The sequence below is a fragment of the Gymnoscopelus braueri genome (genome assembly GCF_963280865.1).
Source record: "Gymnoscopelus braueri genome assembly, chromosome: 19".
Classification (NCBI taxonomy): domain Eukaryota; kingdom Metazoa; phylum Chordata; class Actinopteri; order Myctophiformes; family Myctophidae; genus Gymnoscopelus; species Gymnoscopelus braueri.
The window spans coordinates 35550599-35563960 of record NC_137621.1 but is presented as its reverse complement, the minus strand read 5'-3'; the positions used below and the strand labels follow the sequence as shown (position 1 = coordinate 35563960).

The window sequence follows — 13362 nt, the reverse complement described above, 5'->3', positions numbered from 1 at the left end:
CACTCAGTCTGCTTTTCCTCTCTCTGTCTATCATCTCTCTCGTACCTTTTCTCTCTCCCCCTTTCTTATGTCTCGCTCTCGCTCTCATGCCCATCTCCCATTTCATTTCATGTTCCCTTTCTCTCCCTCCCCACATATATAGGGAGGACATCTTTTTTCATGTCTCTCTTCTCCACTCTCTATCACATTACCACTCTTTGAACGCAGTCACACAGCTTCGCTTTTGAGTCAAGCTGATATTGATCAGCGGTCAGCGGCGTGGTCGTGCTGTAGAGAGACCCACTTCATACCACTTCAGTCTGACGTTGACAGAGAGTAGGTTACCTCTCACCTACTGACACCTAGCCTACAGTACGACTGTCACTGCAAGGACACAGCGACGGCACTGTCACTTTGATTGGGTGTTTTTTTTGTTTTGTTTGCTTGTCGCCTTCACAGCAAAATATAAAATTTTACCTGGACCTTTAACCACTTAAACCCCATATGGTTGACAGGAGTCCCTCAGGGCTCTGTACTAGTGTCTATTTCGTTTTCTGTTACAGTGGGGAAGAATTTAGCTGAAAATAGCAGATCGACAAGCTCACAACATGTTGTGAGCTTGTCGATCTGCTATTTTCTGGGAAAGCCTTCCCCACAATAAGGATGCTGGGGTTTGGTTAAAGGTTAATTTTTACACTCTTTCTACTGCAGATTTTTTTTTTGTTGCTGTGTCTCCAGTCTGTCCCAGTAAAAAGCCTAATAAACATCCAATAAACGCAAACCTGATGCGTCTGCCTTCTGTCATGAAACACAAGGAGCACATTATGATATAGGCTGTAGGCTCGATGACTTATTGAGGCTTGGTTATACTTATAATGCCATTGTGCAACGATACCATTGCAAGTTGGAACTAATTCAGAAAGTCAGTTGAGATTATTTGATTGAACGAAATGGAAGGGAAAGGCGTGAAAACGAGTTGGTGGAGACTCAACGGTCTCATGACAGCAGTCCAATGAACGGAGGCAATAATCATTTTAAACCTGCGGCCACTGCCTGAAAACAGTCAACGGGGATGCATAGGCCAATTTCTCGGCTCAATAGATACAATTAGCCTGTTTTGAAGCATGAAACCCAACTATTATCGTCCCACACTTGTATCTGACTCCGAAATATTATAGACTCGCTTTGTGTTTTCACTTGAAAATCGGTTATTTTCGTTATGTTCGTTCGTAATGATGCGAAGTATTCACTAACGTGTCTGAAATTCCCACATCTCATTTTCGGGCCCCTTTTATTCTTATGGTAGGTACTAATAATAGCCTAAATCACACAGTTTTCTCGACTTTTCAACGGCCAGACTGACATGCAGAATGGAGCTGACAGTGTCCAAAAAACTATCATCTGAAAGCCATAAAACAATGTGGGGCTTCGTTTGAAGCCAGTGCTGTACTGGCGGCGGGCGGACCACTGAGGACCACCGCACAGTTCAGAGCGCATCCAATTCATTCAAACGAAAGAAAGGGGGAACAATCTGCTTTTTCTGGATACAAGACTGAGAAATGACAGCGGCAGAGAGCGCGTGGTTCTTTGAAATAGAACGCAATCCATAAATCGGCTCCAGATCCAGAATAGGCCTTGGATCAAGACTATCCTAGATGTATTTTTTATCGATTTTGACATTTTTATATCGTAGATACTAAAGTAAAAGTCAGACTCGATCAAATACATCTATATGATAGTCTTGATCCATGGCTAGAATAGGAAAGACGTCACTGTTGCAGAAAAGTGTCTAGCAGCCTATGTTACGGTTTAATTGTACACTTGGTACAATTAAGTCCATTTCATAATTAATATTCTACTTGAGAAGGAAATCATAAACTTCGATGTTGGCTTTGATCGCTTAATTTGCACAAATCGAACATTACATTGGGTAGCAATATACACGTATTCATCTATGAGTCGAGACGTCATTTGGTGTAGGTAGGCTATATTGAGTGATAAACCTAGCCTTGGATCAATCTATCATCGATCTATCATAGATGTATTTAATCGAGTCAGAGTCGCCAATAAAAAACACAACAAACTCGCACCGGTTGCATTGCAGCCCAGCGGTCGGGACGCACCGACTGCGCGCATGCAAACACACACACACACACACACACACACACACACACACACACACACCGATGACAGACGGGGTCTCTTCTCTGCAACACCTGCCCAGTGTGTCCAGTGTTACGGACGGATCGCCGCGCTGAACAGGAGACGTGTCTGTCTACTCGTTCATTCTATGAGCTACTAAAGGTTACTTAGCGCTGACAGCAGTATCTACAAACTCGCAACGCCAGGCGTTGTGAGCTTGTAGATCTGCTGACAGCCAGACTGATCTGCCACCCAAAACTACTGTCTGTCGAACCTGTCCAACTTACTTCTTACTTCTACGAGGAAGTGAATGTATGTTACGGACAGCGGCGCACAGTGCATGGGTGGATTTAGTTTCTTATTTAATATGATATAATTATAGCCCCATAATAACAATCATGGCTATGAAAAGTGAAAATGTTCTTACCAAATGTATCCCGTTGTAAACACCAAAATATGGGGATTTTTAGATGATCGCCACGCATTCAGAAGAAACAAATGTTTTTACTCTCCAGTGAACTTGGGAAAAAACAAAACTAACGTTAAATCCGTCCACAACAAGTGTTCAGGGGTAGTTCAGCACCAAATCCCTGCAAGTTGCCACTATAGTGAAGAGTCCTCGGGGTAGAGAGTAGAGACACCGCGCTGCTCCGAGACAACAACTTCTTCACCCAAAATACAGTCCTAACTGAGCTCCGATCACTGGAGTAAAAACGTCCAACTGCCAGATTGACTCCAAATTATTTAATTCTATCCACCAATAATTGTCCGGGGTTCGGGTTTCTGTTCTTTTCTTTTTCGGGTGAGAGAGAGAGAGAGAGAGCCTTTTCAAACGCGCCAGGCAGCTCCGCTCCTCTCCTTGCTGTGTGTGTGACTGTGTTTGTTGTCTCGGCACAGAGAGCAGCAGCCTCGTACTGTTGGCTTGCGATGGTTGGCTGCATGTGAAGTACACGTTAAGTCCCCCACGCACACGAACACACACACAAACACACACACATACACACTCCCTAACTGGCTGGTTGGTTGATTGGTGCGCACTGACGATGCGTCTGACTGGTGCGTCCTCTCCGGGCTTTGCTCCTCTGACAATGTGCAGCTACGGGGCAGTCGGGTAAAAAAAAAAAAAGCAGCAAAGGGAGATCAGATTTCCCCGCGCCGCCTGCCTACCCCGCAGTGGTGGAAAAAGTACTCCAATGTTTTACTTAAGTAAAAGTATCAATACTGTAGATATACTCTGTTAAACGTAAAAGTCCGGAATTAAAAAATGACTTGAGTAAAAGTACAAAAGTATTGGTATCAAAATGTACTTAAAGTAACAAAAGTTGAAAGTACTCATTATGCAGAATGTCCCATTTCACAAGTTTTCAAATGGCCTATAAAAAATCTTTTGAAAATAGCAGATCTGCAAGCTCACAATGCCTTGGTGAGCTTGTAGATCGGCTATTTTCAAATGGCCGAAATGTATATGGCTGAAGTGGTTACTGTATGTTTTATAATAATAATCCAAATCTACATAATCTAAGTAACTAGTAACTAAAGTTTTCAAATAAATTGTAGAGAAGTAAAAAGCACAATATTTGAAATACTGAAAATTTGAAATACTCCCGTAAAGTAAAAACTACCTAAAAATTCTACTTAAGTACATTACTTGAGTAAATGTACTTAGTAACTTTAAACCACTGCTACCCCGCACAGGGCTGCAAGTGGCTGAAATTCAACAGGCGCCTCCCACCAGCACCGCGCCGTCACACAAATCCAATCAATCCAACTCATTACTGCTGCGTCTTCCAAAGTAATTTACATTACATTTGGCGTCGAGAGGGTGTTGAATTATGGCGCATTAAAAAGAAATACACGAAATAAAGAAGTATTACTGTTTTTAGCTACACCAGTTTTGGGATGCTATTTCAGTACTCAGCAAAGCAAAGTATTGCTTATACCACTTGGCTTATGTAGCCTACCATTATAGTTTCGTAACCGTCTGGTATATAGATGAAAACTATGAACTGAAGGGTCCACAAGAATGGTCGAGTTCCTAAATGTTAGGCTTCAAAATACATAGACTTTTTATGGAAGCTGTCTGAGTAGCTAAATAAAACAAGTGCAGTTGGGTGTATTAATGACAGCATATTGTAGGCCTACTGCTGTCCCCTCTTTTTATTTCATCCATCACTGTCTACATACACAGCTAGCCTATCAGACACATTTCTACCATACAATGAAAGATGTCCCACAGATGCAGGTGCATTCCATTTGAATGTAAGATGATGTTCTGTTCAGTTCAACAAATAAAAGGATGACAAAATAAATAAATAAATAAACATGTTGAAACAGTTCACAACAAAACAAACCTTTTCGCAAAACATATTCCACATATATTTATCCAATACATTCCTGTAGCCTACAATATTCCATATACCAATACTGTCAATCAGTAACCAGCCTTACCAACATCACCATTTGACCGGCAATTTATGAAGTGTGCCACAGTGTATTCAACAGTCAGTAAATTACCCTTAACCACACCATTTAGCCCACCATATACTGTAGCCTTTGGGCTAATTAGCTGCCGTCAAGCTGGAGGTGATAGCACCCTGAGCTGCTTCAAACAACACGCCAATTAGTGTCATCTCTTAAAACGGTGTGTTTTGAGAGGGGCCAACTTTATGATGCCATAAAGCAAAATGTCCCTGTATGCTGTGATTGGGCTGGCTGGTTGTGGTGCTGGAAATGATGGCTGAATCCATCTGTGTTTGTCAAGGAGAGGTGTGCTGTAAAGCTCTGATTTGTGACAACATCTCTCAACGCATCATAAATTATGACAAAGAGGGGGAAAGTCAAATGATGTGAATGTGGTGAGTGGTTACATTTAGGTACTGTAGGTAGGGGTGGGTATACAGTAGGTTGAGAGATAGACTGGTAGGTAGAGTGAGTTAGATAGTAGGTAGGCTGAGAGGGAGGTAGATAAATAGACACAAATACCCATGTAGACTGAGACAAAGAGAGAGACCAACAGAGACAAGAAAATAAGGAAAAAGAACAGAGAGAGATTGTGGAAACCCGAGAAGATGGAGAGCCAAACACTGCATGACTAATGTTCTATCTGTAAACAAAAAGAGCTCCAAAACTCCAAACACTTACACCACAAAGCCCTTTAAAAGAAAGCCAAATGAAAGAACAACAAACTCCTTCTAATTAAAACAAGTCAAGACGAGGGCAGACAGATGATGAAGCTCCGGGCTCACCGACCACTGACCCCCACACTGCAGCGACAGTGTTCTTGTGAGAAAGGTTGCCGATTGGGTCGTGGGCGGCGGTGGGAGCGAGCCACACTGCTCGGGAATAAAAGCCAGCGGGTCGGTGAGATGGGGTCATACAGATGGTGAGAACAGTCAGAGGGGACAGTTTAGAACACTGATTGGCAAACTGACCAAATGACCTCTCACTCACACCGTCCCCTCCTCCGCACCCATGTCTCAGCCCTCAGCACTCCACAACTGTTGATGACGTTGGTCGGAAAACACACACACACACACACACACAATACAGAGGCCCGTAGAATCACACACAAATGCAAAGTCACACAGAAAAGAGTTAGGCTACAACATGGATAAGGACACACAGATGCAAACATGCTGAAAGACAATACAATAGAAAAGAGATAATCACACACACACACACACACACACACACACACACACACACACACACACACACACACACACACACACACACACACACACACACACACACACACACACACACACACACACACACACACACACACACACACACACACACACACACACACACACACACACACACACACACCCCTCCCCATCACTTGCATTCCTGTGTCCCCCACAGCCCCCCAGGGTACAGATGAAAGGTGAGGCCTTTTCATTTAAAGCACAGTTAAAAATTAAACAACAAGAAGGAGGGGTTAAGGAACACATCAGTCTGATTATTAAGTAACCACAATCTCAACAAATATCTAGTTGGGAGTAGAGCGGCCGGCAAATTGAACAAACTTGGATGAAAAATCCTTCTATTCTTACTCCCAATTTGCGCCTACTGTATCTACAAGCCTATCTACAAGCTCATGAAATGTCCCGGATGTGAAGCGTTGTGAGCTTGAACTACTTTTGGCGCGCAATACCGTCCTGCAATTAAGTATAAATCCTGGTTTTATATGGGGAACGTTATCATGGTGTATATTCTTCTTCCTTTTTTTTATAGCATAACTTCAAAGAAGCCAATAGGATCAAATGCGTTGTCTTGGGCCTGGCTGTGCAGTCCACTGCTATACAGACGGTGAAAAGGAGATTGATTGGTAGCTGCTTTTGTTTCATGCAAAAGGTGCACAAAAGCCACTGGACTAATCATTAACGTGAATCACTCTGGGTAGACAAAGATGCCGCACAAAGGAGGTAAGCTGATCGCCAGGGCCACTCTGTACAGCGGACCAGACAAAGTGATTCTCTGCTCTTACGGCTGACCCAGATACCGGGTCCCTCCCTCGTTACGCTGCACTGCTGGCACACACACACACACACACAGAAAGAGACGCATTGATACAGCGAAACACACCTACTGCATATGCAAACACATGAATGTTTGCCCTTGTATATGCACAAGGGTAGACATAGAGGTACGTACACACACACACACACACACACACAGACACACAGACACACACACACACACACACACACACACACACACACACACACACACACACACACACACACACACAGAGATGCATCCTGCGATAGTATGTGAGACTGATTCCCATGTAACCTCCTGCTGAGAATAAGGCGGCCCACACCTTAAACAAACCAGATCAAATCCAGCGAAGGTTTGAACCGTCACGTGACGCGCAGCCAACATGGTAAAGCTCTGCGGGGGAGTTCTAACTATGCTGTTTGTGTTGTCCCTCATCTCTGCAGTGTGTAATGGCCATGGCAATAGAAGATTCTCATGCACACCATACAGACAGAAAGAGAAAGATAGGGGGGGGGGGGGCAGAAGCATACGTGGGTCCCCTCTGTCTGTCACAATACAGTTCTATTACCCCACTCTCTGAGACCACCAAGTTTCAAGACATTTTCTCAGGAGCAGCTTGACATTTTCCTCATATGGAGAGACAGAGAGAGAGCTTACAGAAATAAGTGTGAGGGAGAGGAGGAGAGACTTGGCGAAGGAGAAAATGGTGTGACAGCTTGACTCTGGGCTCCTGGAAGTGCGCGAGCACACACACACACACACACACACACACACACACACACACACACACACACACACACACACACACACACACACACACACACACACACACACACACACACACACACACACACACACACACACACACACACACACACACACACACACACACACACACACACACACACACACACACACACAGAAATACTTCAGAGGGCTGGGAGAGAGTAATTCGGCCATGAGCAATTGGATCATTCTGACAGAAAGAGAGATTCACAGAATAAGTGCACATCCCTGTGAGTGGATTTCTGTCCCTGGTATTGATTCTCGATTGCACTTAATTAGACACAGAAGCAGATTTGAGGCATACGACTGAATTTACAACTCAAAGTCATGCACTGTTATTTGTTTCTCTCAAGGCACTTGTCGCTTCCTGCAGTTCTGGCATGTAGGTTTTTGTGGGGAGGATATGTAATGTGCTGTTCTGGGTTTGTGTTAACCTTGGTATTGAAATGAGAAATGACAGTGGTATCACTGTGATTAGATTCTGGTCTCTAGAAAATGCAGTGCAAACAGGAGAATATGGGTGCAACAGTTAATTGAAATGATCTATTTAATTGATTAAAATAAATAATCGATTTGAATAAAATAATAAAAGGGGATTGGTTGTGAGCTTGTAGATTGGCTATTTTCGCTATGTTTATGTTACACAATATGATTAATTGAAAAAGTAATCAATAGAATAATCGGTATGAAAAAAATTTGATAGTTGCAGGCAGCCCTACAGGAGAACACATGAAGGAGAAAATGAACAGGGTACGATTGGAATTTACCCTTTAATTAGCTACACAGATGCAGGGACAAAGCTCATCAATGGGGAAAACACTATAATGACAGAGTTTGACTTCTTCTGAGTCAAGAAGAGTTCTGTTCCTTTGGGTGAACTGTGCACATGCAGCACTTGATGTTGAAACAGATACTTTAACCCTGGTGTTCCAATTTTAGCCATTATATAATTTTATAAGCCATTATATAATTTCTTTTGGTTCCGAAAACCTGTACTTTTAAATGCATTGTGTTGTTTGATGCTGTGTGGTTTGATGTAGTCTGGTTGGGTTGCCAGCTGGGTGGGGTTTCCCACACAGGACAACACAGTGTGTGACAGAAAGTGTGCACAATCACAGTATGTCAAAGTCGGTTTGCAGTGCACGTCAACTTCACTTTACACTATCTCCATTGTCCTGATGCAGTAAACCCCACCTCTTTGGTACTCCCTGTAGATTAAAACAAACGCTGAGGATGATTTGCAGCTGCAAGTGCCCCACGTCTGTGCAGAAGTGTCTAAATCTTCCCTGCGTTGTCCCAGCACACAGTGGCTGGTTGTTCCATGTACAGAGGCCTTGGCACCGATCACCTCGGCCCTCTGTGTCTCTCCGTACGGTGGGCTCCCCCGCTGCCGGCTCTCATTATGTGTGGAGGTGTAACACGGAGAGTCAACAGAATAAACAACACAAGCCCTCAGCTGTGTTTGCACCCATGCTCACCCCCCCCGCCACCCAAAAAAACCTTCAAAGAGGAAAAGTTTTCTCTCTGTCTTCTCTCTGCCTTCTCTCAAAGAAAACCTAGGACAAGAAAATCTAGTGTTTTACAGAATGATCTACAGCATAGACGCCACCCATACACACACGCACGCCACGCACGCACACACCCACCCACACACCCACACCCACACACACACACACAAGCCATTGATATTCAAAGTAAAAGTCTGACTCAATCAAACGGGAGAACGCTCTGAACAGCGAACCTCGTGTCTGCCTTTTTGAGATGCAGCACAGGGTTTTTGGGATAGACAGAGGCTAGAATGAAAGATTTGTAGGAGAGCACGAGAAGAGAAGAGGAGAGGAGAGAAAAAAGTATTTTCTTTTTACTGAGCCCTCTTCCTGCGTCTCCTTTCATTCTGACGAGGCTGAAACACTCCTGTTTGATCAAACAAAACAGTGCTATCTAATCGCTGGAACCCAACGTCAAGTGATATCTTTGTTAAACAGGCAGCAGTGAGTGCCTGGCATGAAGCAGGGAGAAGAGGAGAGGGGAGGGGGTAAGAAAAAAAAACAATGTGATGCTCAGACTGCTCAGTATCAGCTGTGGAGAGAGAGAGAGAGAGAGAGAGAGAGAGAGAGAGAGAGAGAGAGAGAGAGAGAGAGAGAGAGAGAGAGAGAGAGAAGGCGAGAGTTGGCCAGTTGCCCCTGCCAGCCAGACAGCGAAGAAGGGAAAAAAGTTTTATTGAATGAAGGTGGAGACACTGATCTTTGCTTGGATAAGAAGAGCAAATGTTTCTCTCCCTCCCTCTCTCTGTGTGTGTGTGTATGTGTATGTGTATGTGTGTGTGTGTGTGTGTCATGTGCGTGCATGCGTCTCTCTCTCTCTCTCTCTCTCTCTCTCTCAGGGCCCAGACAAGTGAATGTGCCATGCAACTGCAACAAATCATAACTAGAGAGTTGTTGAGGAGTTATGGGCAAAACAGTTTGAATATCTGAAATACTTCTGGTGAGCGGTTCGGTAATCTTTGTGTGGCTGTTGTTCCATTTGTACCGGCAACAATGTTACAATGAATGCAGAGGAATGTGCTTTAATGATACCCAGTAAAATCCTCAGTGTTTATTTATCCACTTGTACACTGCCATATTTAAATGATCTGTGTACTGCTACAGTGACACATTATTAATGACTAATGTTGCACTGTAAGTACACACGAGCACACAGCATACAGGACCTCACACTCTGTGTAACAGAGACATACAGCAGACAGTAGACTATACATATCATTGTACATATATACACACTGAGCAGCAGGCATCATGGCAGCCAGGCATGAGGCCAAAACAGTGTACAAATAAAACAGACTGCACCCAGACAGGCCCCGCCCTCCATGCCATGTCCCCTGTTTCCTGCTCATTTTGTGCACTTTGCATTCTTAAATTTGATGATGCATCTTTCCTTTACTGAGTTTACTCAAAACATATTCTATGTGTTGTCTATTACCAGTGTGCTTTCTGTTTTATGACTTGCTTCCACCTAGTCTCGAATAGCCGAGATCGCTCAGAGATCTCTGCCTATAGGCGGAGAGCTCCGATAGTCTGGCTATGCGAGACTAGTTTCCACCTAATGTCCCCTTTGATGGTCTGGATTTTTGAAAGAAACATGCTCTGTTATAATTCAATATTTCACAAATCCAACGGCACCACCTACACAACCATAACATCACCAGACCATTGACACCACAAATCCACCTGTAGAAGAATCAAGTTACAATAGAAATAATGAGCTCGATAGAAACGGCAGAACATTATTCCTGTACTTGTGTTGTTGTCACGAATGAGAGGACAAACAATGATGAAGTGCACACACAAAGGGCAGATCTGGTAAAAGAGGCAGATAGACGTCTACCTATCTGAACACTCTATCTGTCAGACTGACTATCACACAGCCCCTGCTAATGGTAATGACACACAGTCAGGCACACACACACACACACACACACACACACACACACACACACACACACACACACACACACACACACACACACACACACACACACACACACACACACACACACACACACACACACACACACACACACACACACACACACACACACACACACACACACACACACACACACACACCCCTCCCCATCACTTGCATTGTGTTGAATGCACTCCTGTGTGTGACACACACACGGAGGGAAGAGAACCTGTGCATACCTAAGCTAGAAAGAGGGTCTCCACACAGCGCAGATCTCCGCCAGGCTGAGTGGCCTACCTAGGTTTGTGTAATGTTGCGTTTCCACTTCATAGTATCTATAGCATCGACTCTACCCTCCTTCTTTGCCAAAGTACTTGGTGAGAGAGGCAAACCTTGGCAAGTATGGTGTGTCGCATTGCATCAACCCAAAAGCATGTTGTTGTATGATGCATGCAGTTGCAGATAGATAGACCTTTATTGATCCCATGACAGATATTCTGTTTCCCTGGCAATTACGTCATAAAACACATAAACAGATCATAAAAACACAGCAGATAAGAAAAAATAGCACGCCAGATAAAAAGAAGATAAAAAATATAAGGTAAGATAAGGCCAAAAAAAGAGTCCTGCCTCAGCATGCTGCTGTGTCTCTACCCGAGAGACCTGGTTTCCATTACCAGGTACCAGGTACTTGGAGGTACTTTCTAAGAGAAGTAAGTTCTAAGCAGGCTGAGGCGACACCAAATGGTGATGTGTAACTTTGCTGACTGCTAATTGGTCAGAGAATCCTCAATAGTGAAGCAGCGACAGATTCATCGATGGATGGACGTGTCGTGACTCGTGAGTCACGAATTACGGTTATTGTTTTATTACTGTATATGTATTTTGGATCTTTTCAGTGAGGATGTCTTCTGTGTGTAATTAAATGGGTGTTTGCGCTAAGAGTGTACAGATTTGACCAAATGGACCCTTATAACATGCTGTCTTTTGTTTTTATATATTATAATCCATTGCACTCATAAATAATATAGCACATTGCAGATTTGCAGTGGGGTTTTGTAGAGTACGATTGTCTTTGTTTTGTTTCGGGGTTCAGGTAGCCTGTTTGTTTCTCACATAGCTAGTTTGGCTATTTGTTATTACATTTCTTATCAGTGTTTTTAGATAGAACACGGAGGACATTGCGGAGGGGGCGTCGCTTGAAGATGATCACCTCCGGGAGCAGGGGGAACTAAAGAAGTTGGGCCCTGTACAGTTGAAACAAAACAGAAAGTGGGTAGAGAAGAGTCGGGTAAAGATGATTAAAGACGAGGAATGCCGAAACTTCATATTGAAAAGTGACAAAAGTCATAACATGTGCAAGAGTCCCAATAGTTATTACTCTGTGGACCGGGCAGAACGCCTGGTAGTGGAGCAACCGTTGGCATCATTGTGCAGCTTCATGGCTATGGTCACGAAGGGCTGACCGAGTCGGTCTGTACGTAGTGGGAGGGTGAATCTGCGTACAAAGCCGGTACTCAGCCGCCACACTATTTCCATCTGGAGGGGGTGGGACCTGGGAGCAGTTGGCCAGGATAGCCACCAGCTTCTTCCTTATACTCACCTCCGCCATCATCTCTACACCATCCTGTTTGGCACTAACAACAGAGCTTGCCTTCTTCACGAGCTTGTCTGTTTCTGTCCCTTATGTTGATGTAACCCCCCCAGCAGTAGCTTCAAACTCCGGCCTATCTGTCTCTCTGTGTCTGGTGAGCGTGCATGCATGAACGTACGTTACAAGTGTGTGGATTACGTTGTCATGTTGTCATGTTACCTGGGCTTTAACTGAAGGAGTGTACGTTTCATGATGCGCACGAGTAGTATGTGCTGCAGTCTCTGTCTCTGTTTGTCTGTATTGCAGAGCTTGTGCAAGCACGTGACATACGTGTTGCAGTGTCTCTGTCACTCTCTTTTTTTTTCTTTTGTTTGGGCTTGTTATGCCTTTATTTAGAGAGGGATAGGGAAAGTAGGCTGACAGGAAATGGGGAGAGAGATGGGGGTGACACGCAGCATAGTCTGTCGGGAACGGAAGTCGAACCCGCGACACGCTGTCAGGCTGGCATTGCAGCCTAGGGGTGCCTGGACCGCCACGCTACGGCCCAGGCCGCCTCTGTCGCTCTCTGTCTGTATGTCGGCAGTGTGCATACACGTCATAGTTGACCGCAATCGCTATGGGTGCGTTCATAAATATCTCTGTGAATCTGCCAGCGTAGATGTGGCTCCCAGTGTCTTTTGACTTGAAGAAGACATGACATGAAGTCCAGCCTGACGCTTCTTCACCTTTCTAGCTTAATATAACAATAATGTCTGTAGAATGTATTCATACACTGTCATACGACATGTGTTGTGTGAGCAGGAAATAGCAGATCACTGTTGTGCCAGCAGTAGTTTCGTATATCTATTCCACAAATCCCCGAATGCTATATAGAGTCTGGAACAACACCT

The 13362-nt window shown here is 44.2% G+C and overlaps 1 protein-coding gene across 1 annotated transcript in view; it reads right to left on the bottom strand.

The window, feature by feature from the left end:
• fgfr3 (fibroblast growth factor receptor 3) overlaps positions 1-3043 on the bottom strand; it is a 73227-nt gene extending 70184 nt beyond the window's left edge. The window contains 1 exon segment of the mRNA XM_080413764.1: positions 2549-3043. The gene's annotated coding sequence lies outside the window, so the exon portion shown is untranslated.
• Positions 3044-13362: the final 10319 nt, after the last annotated feature.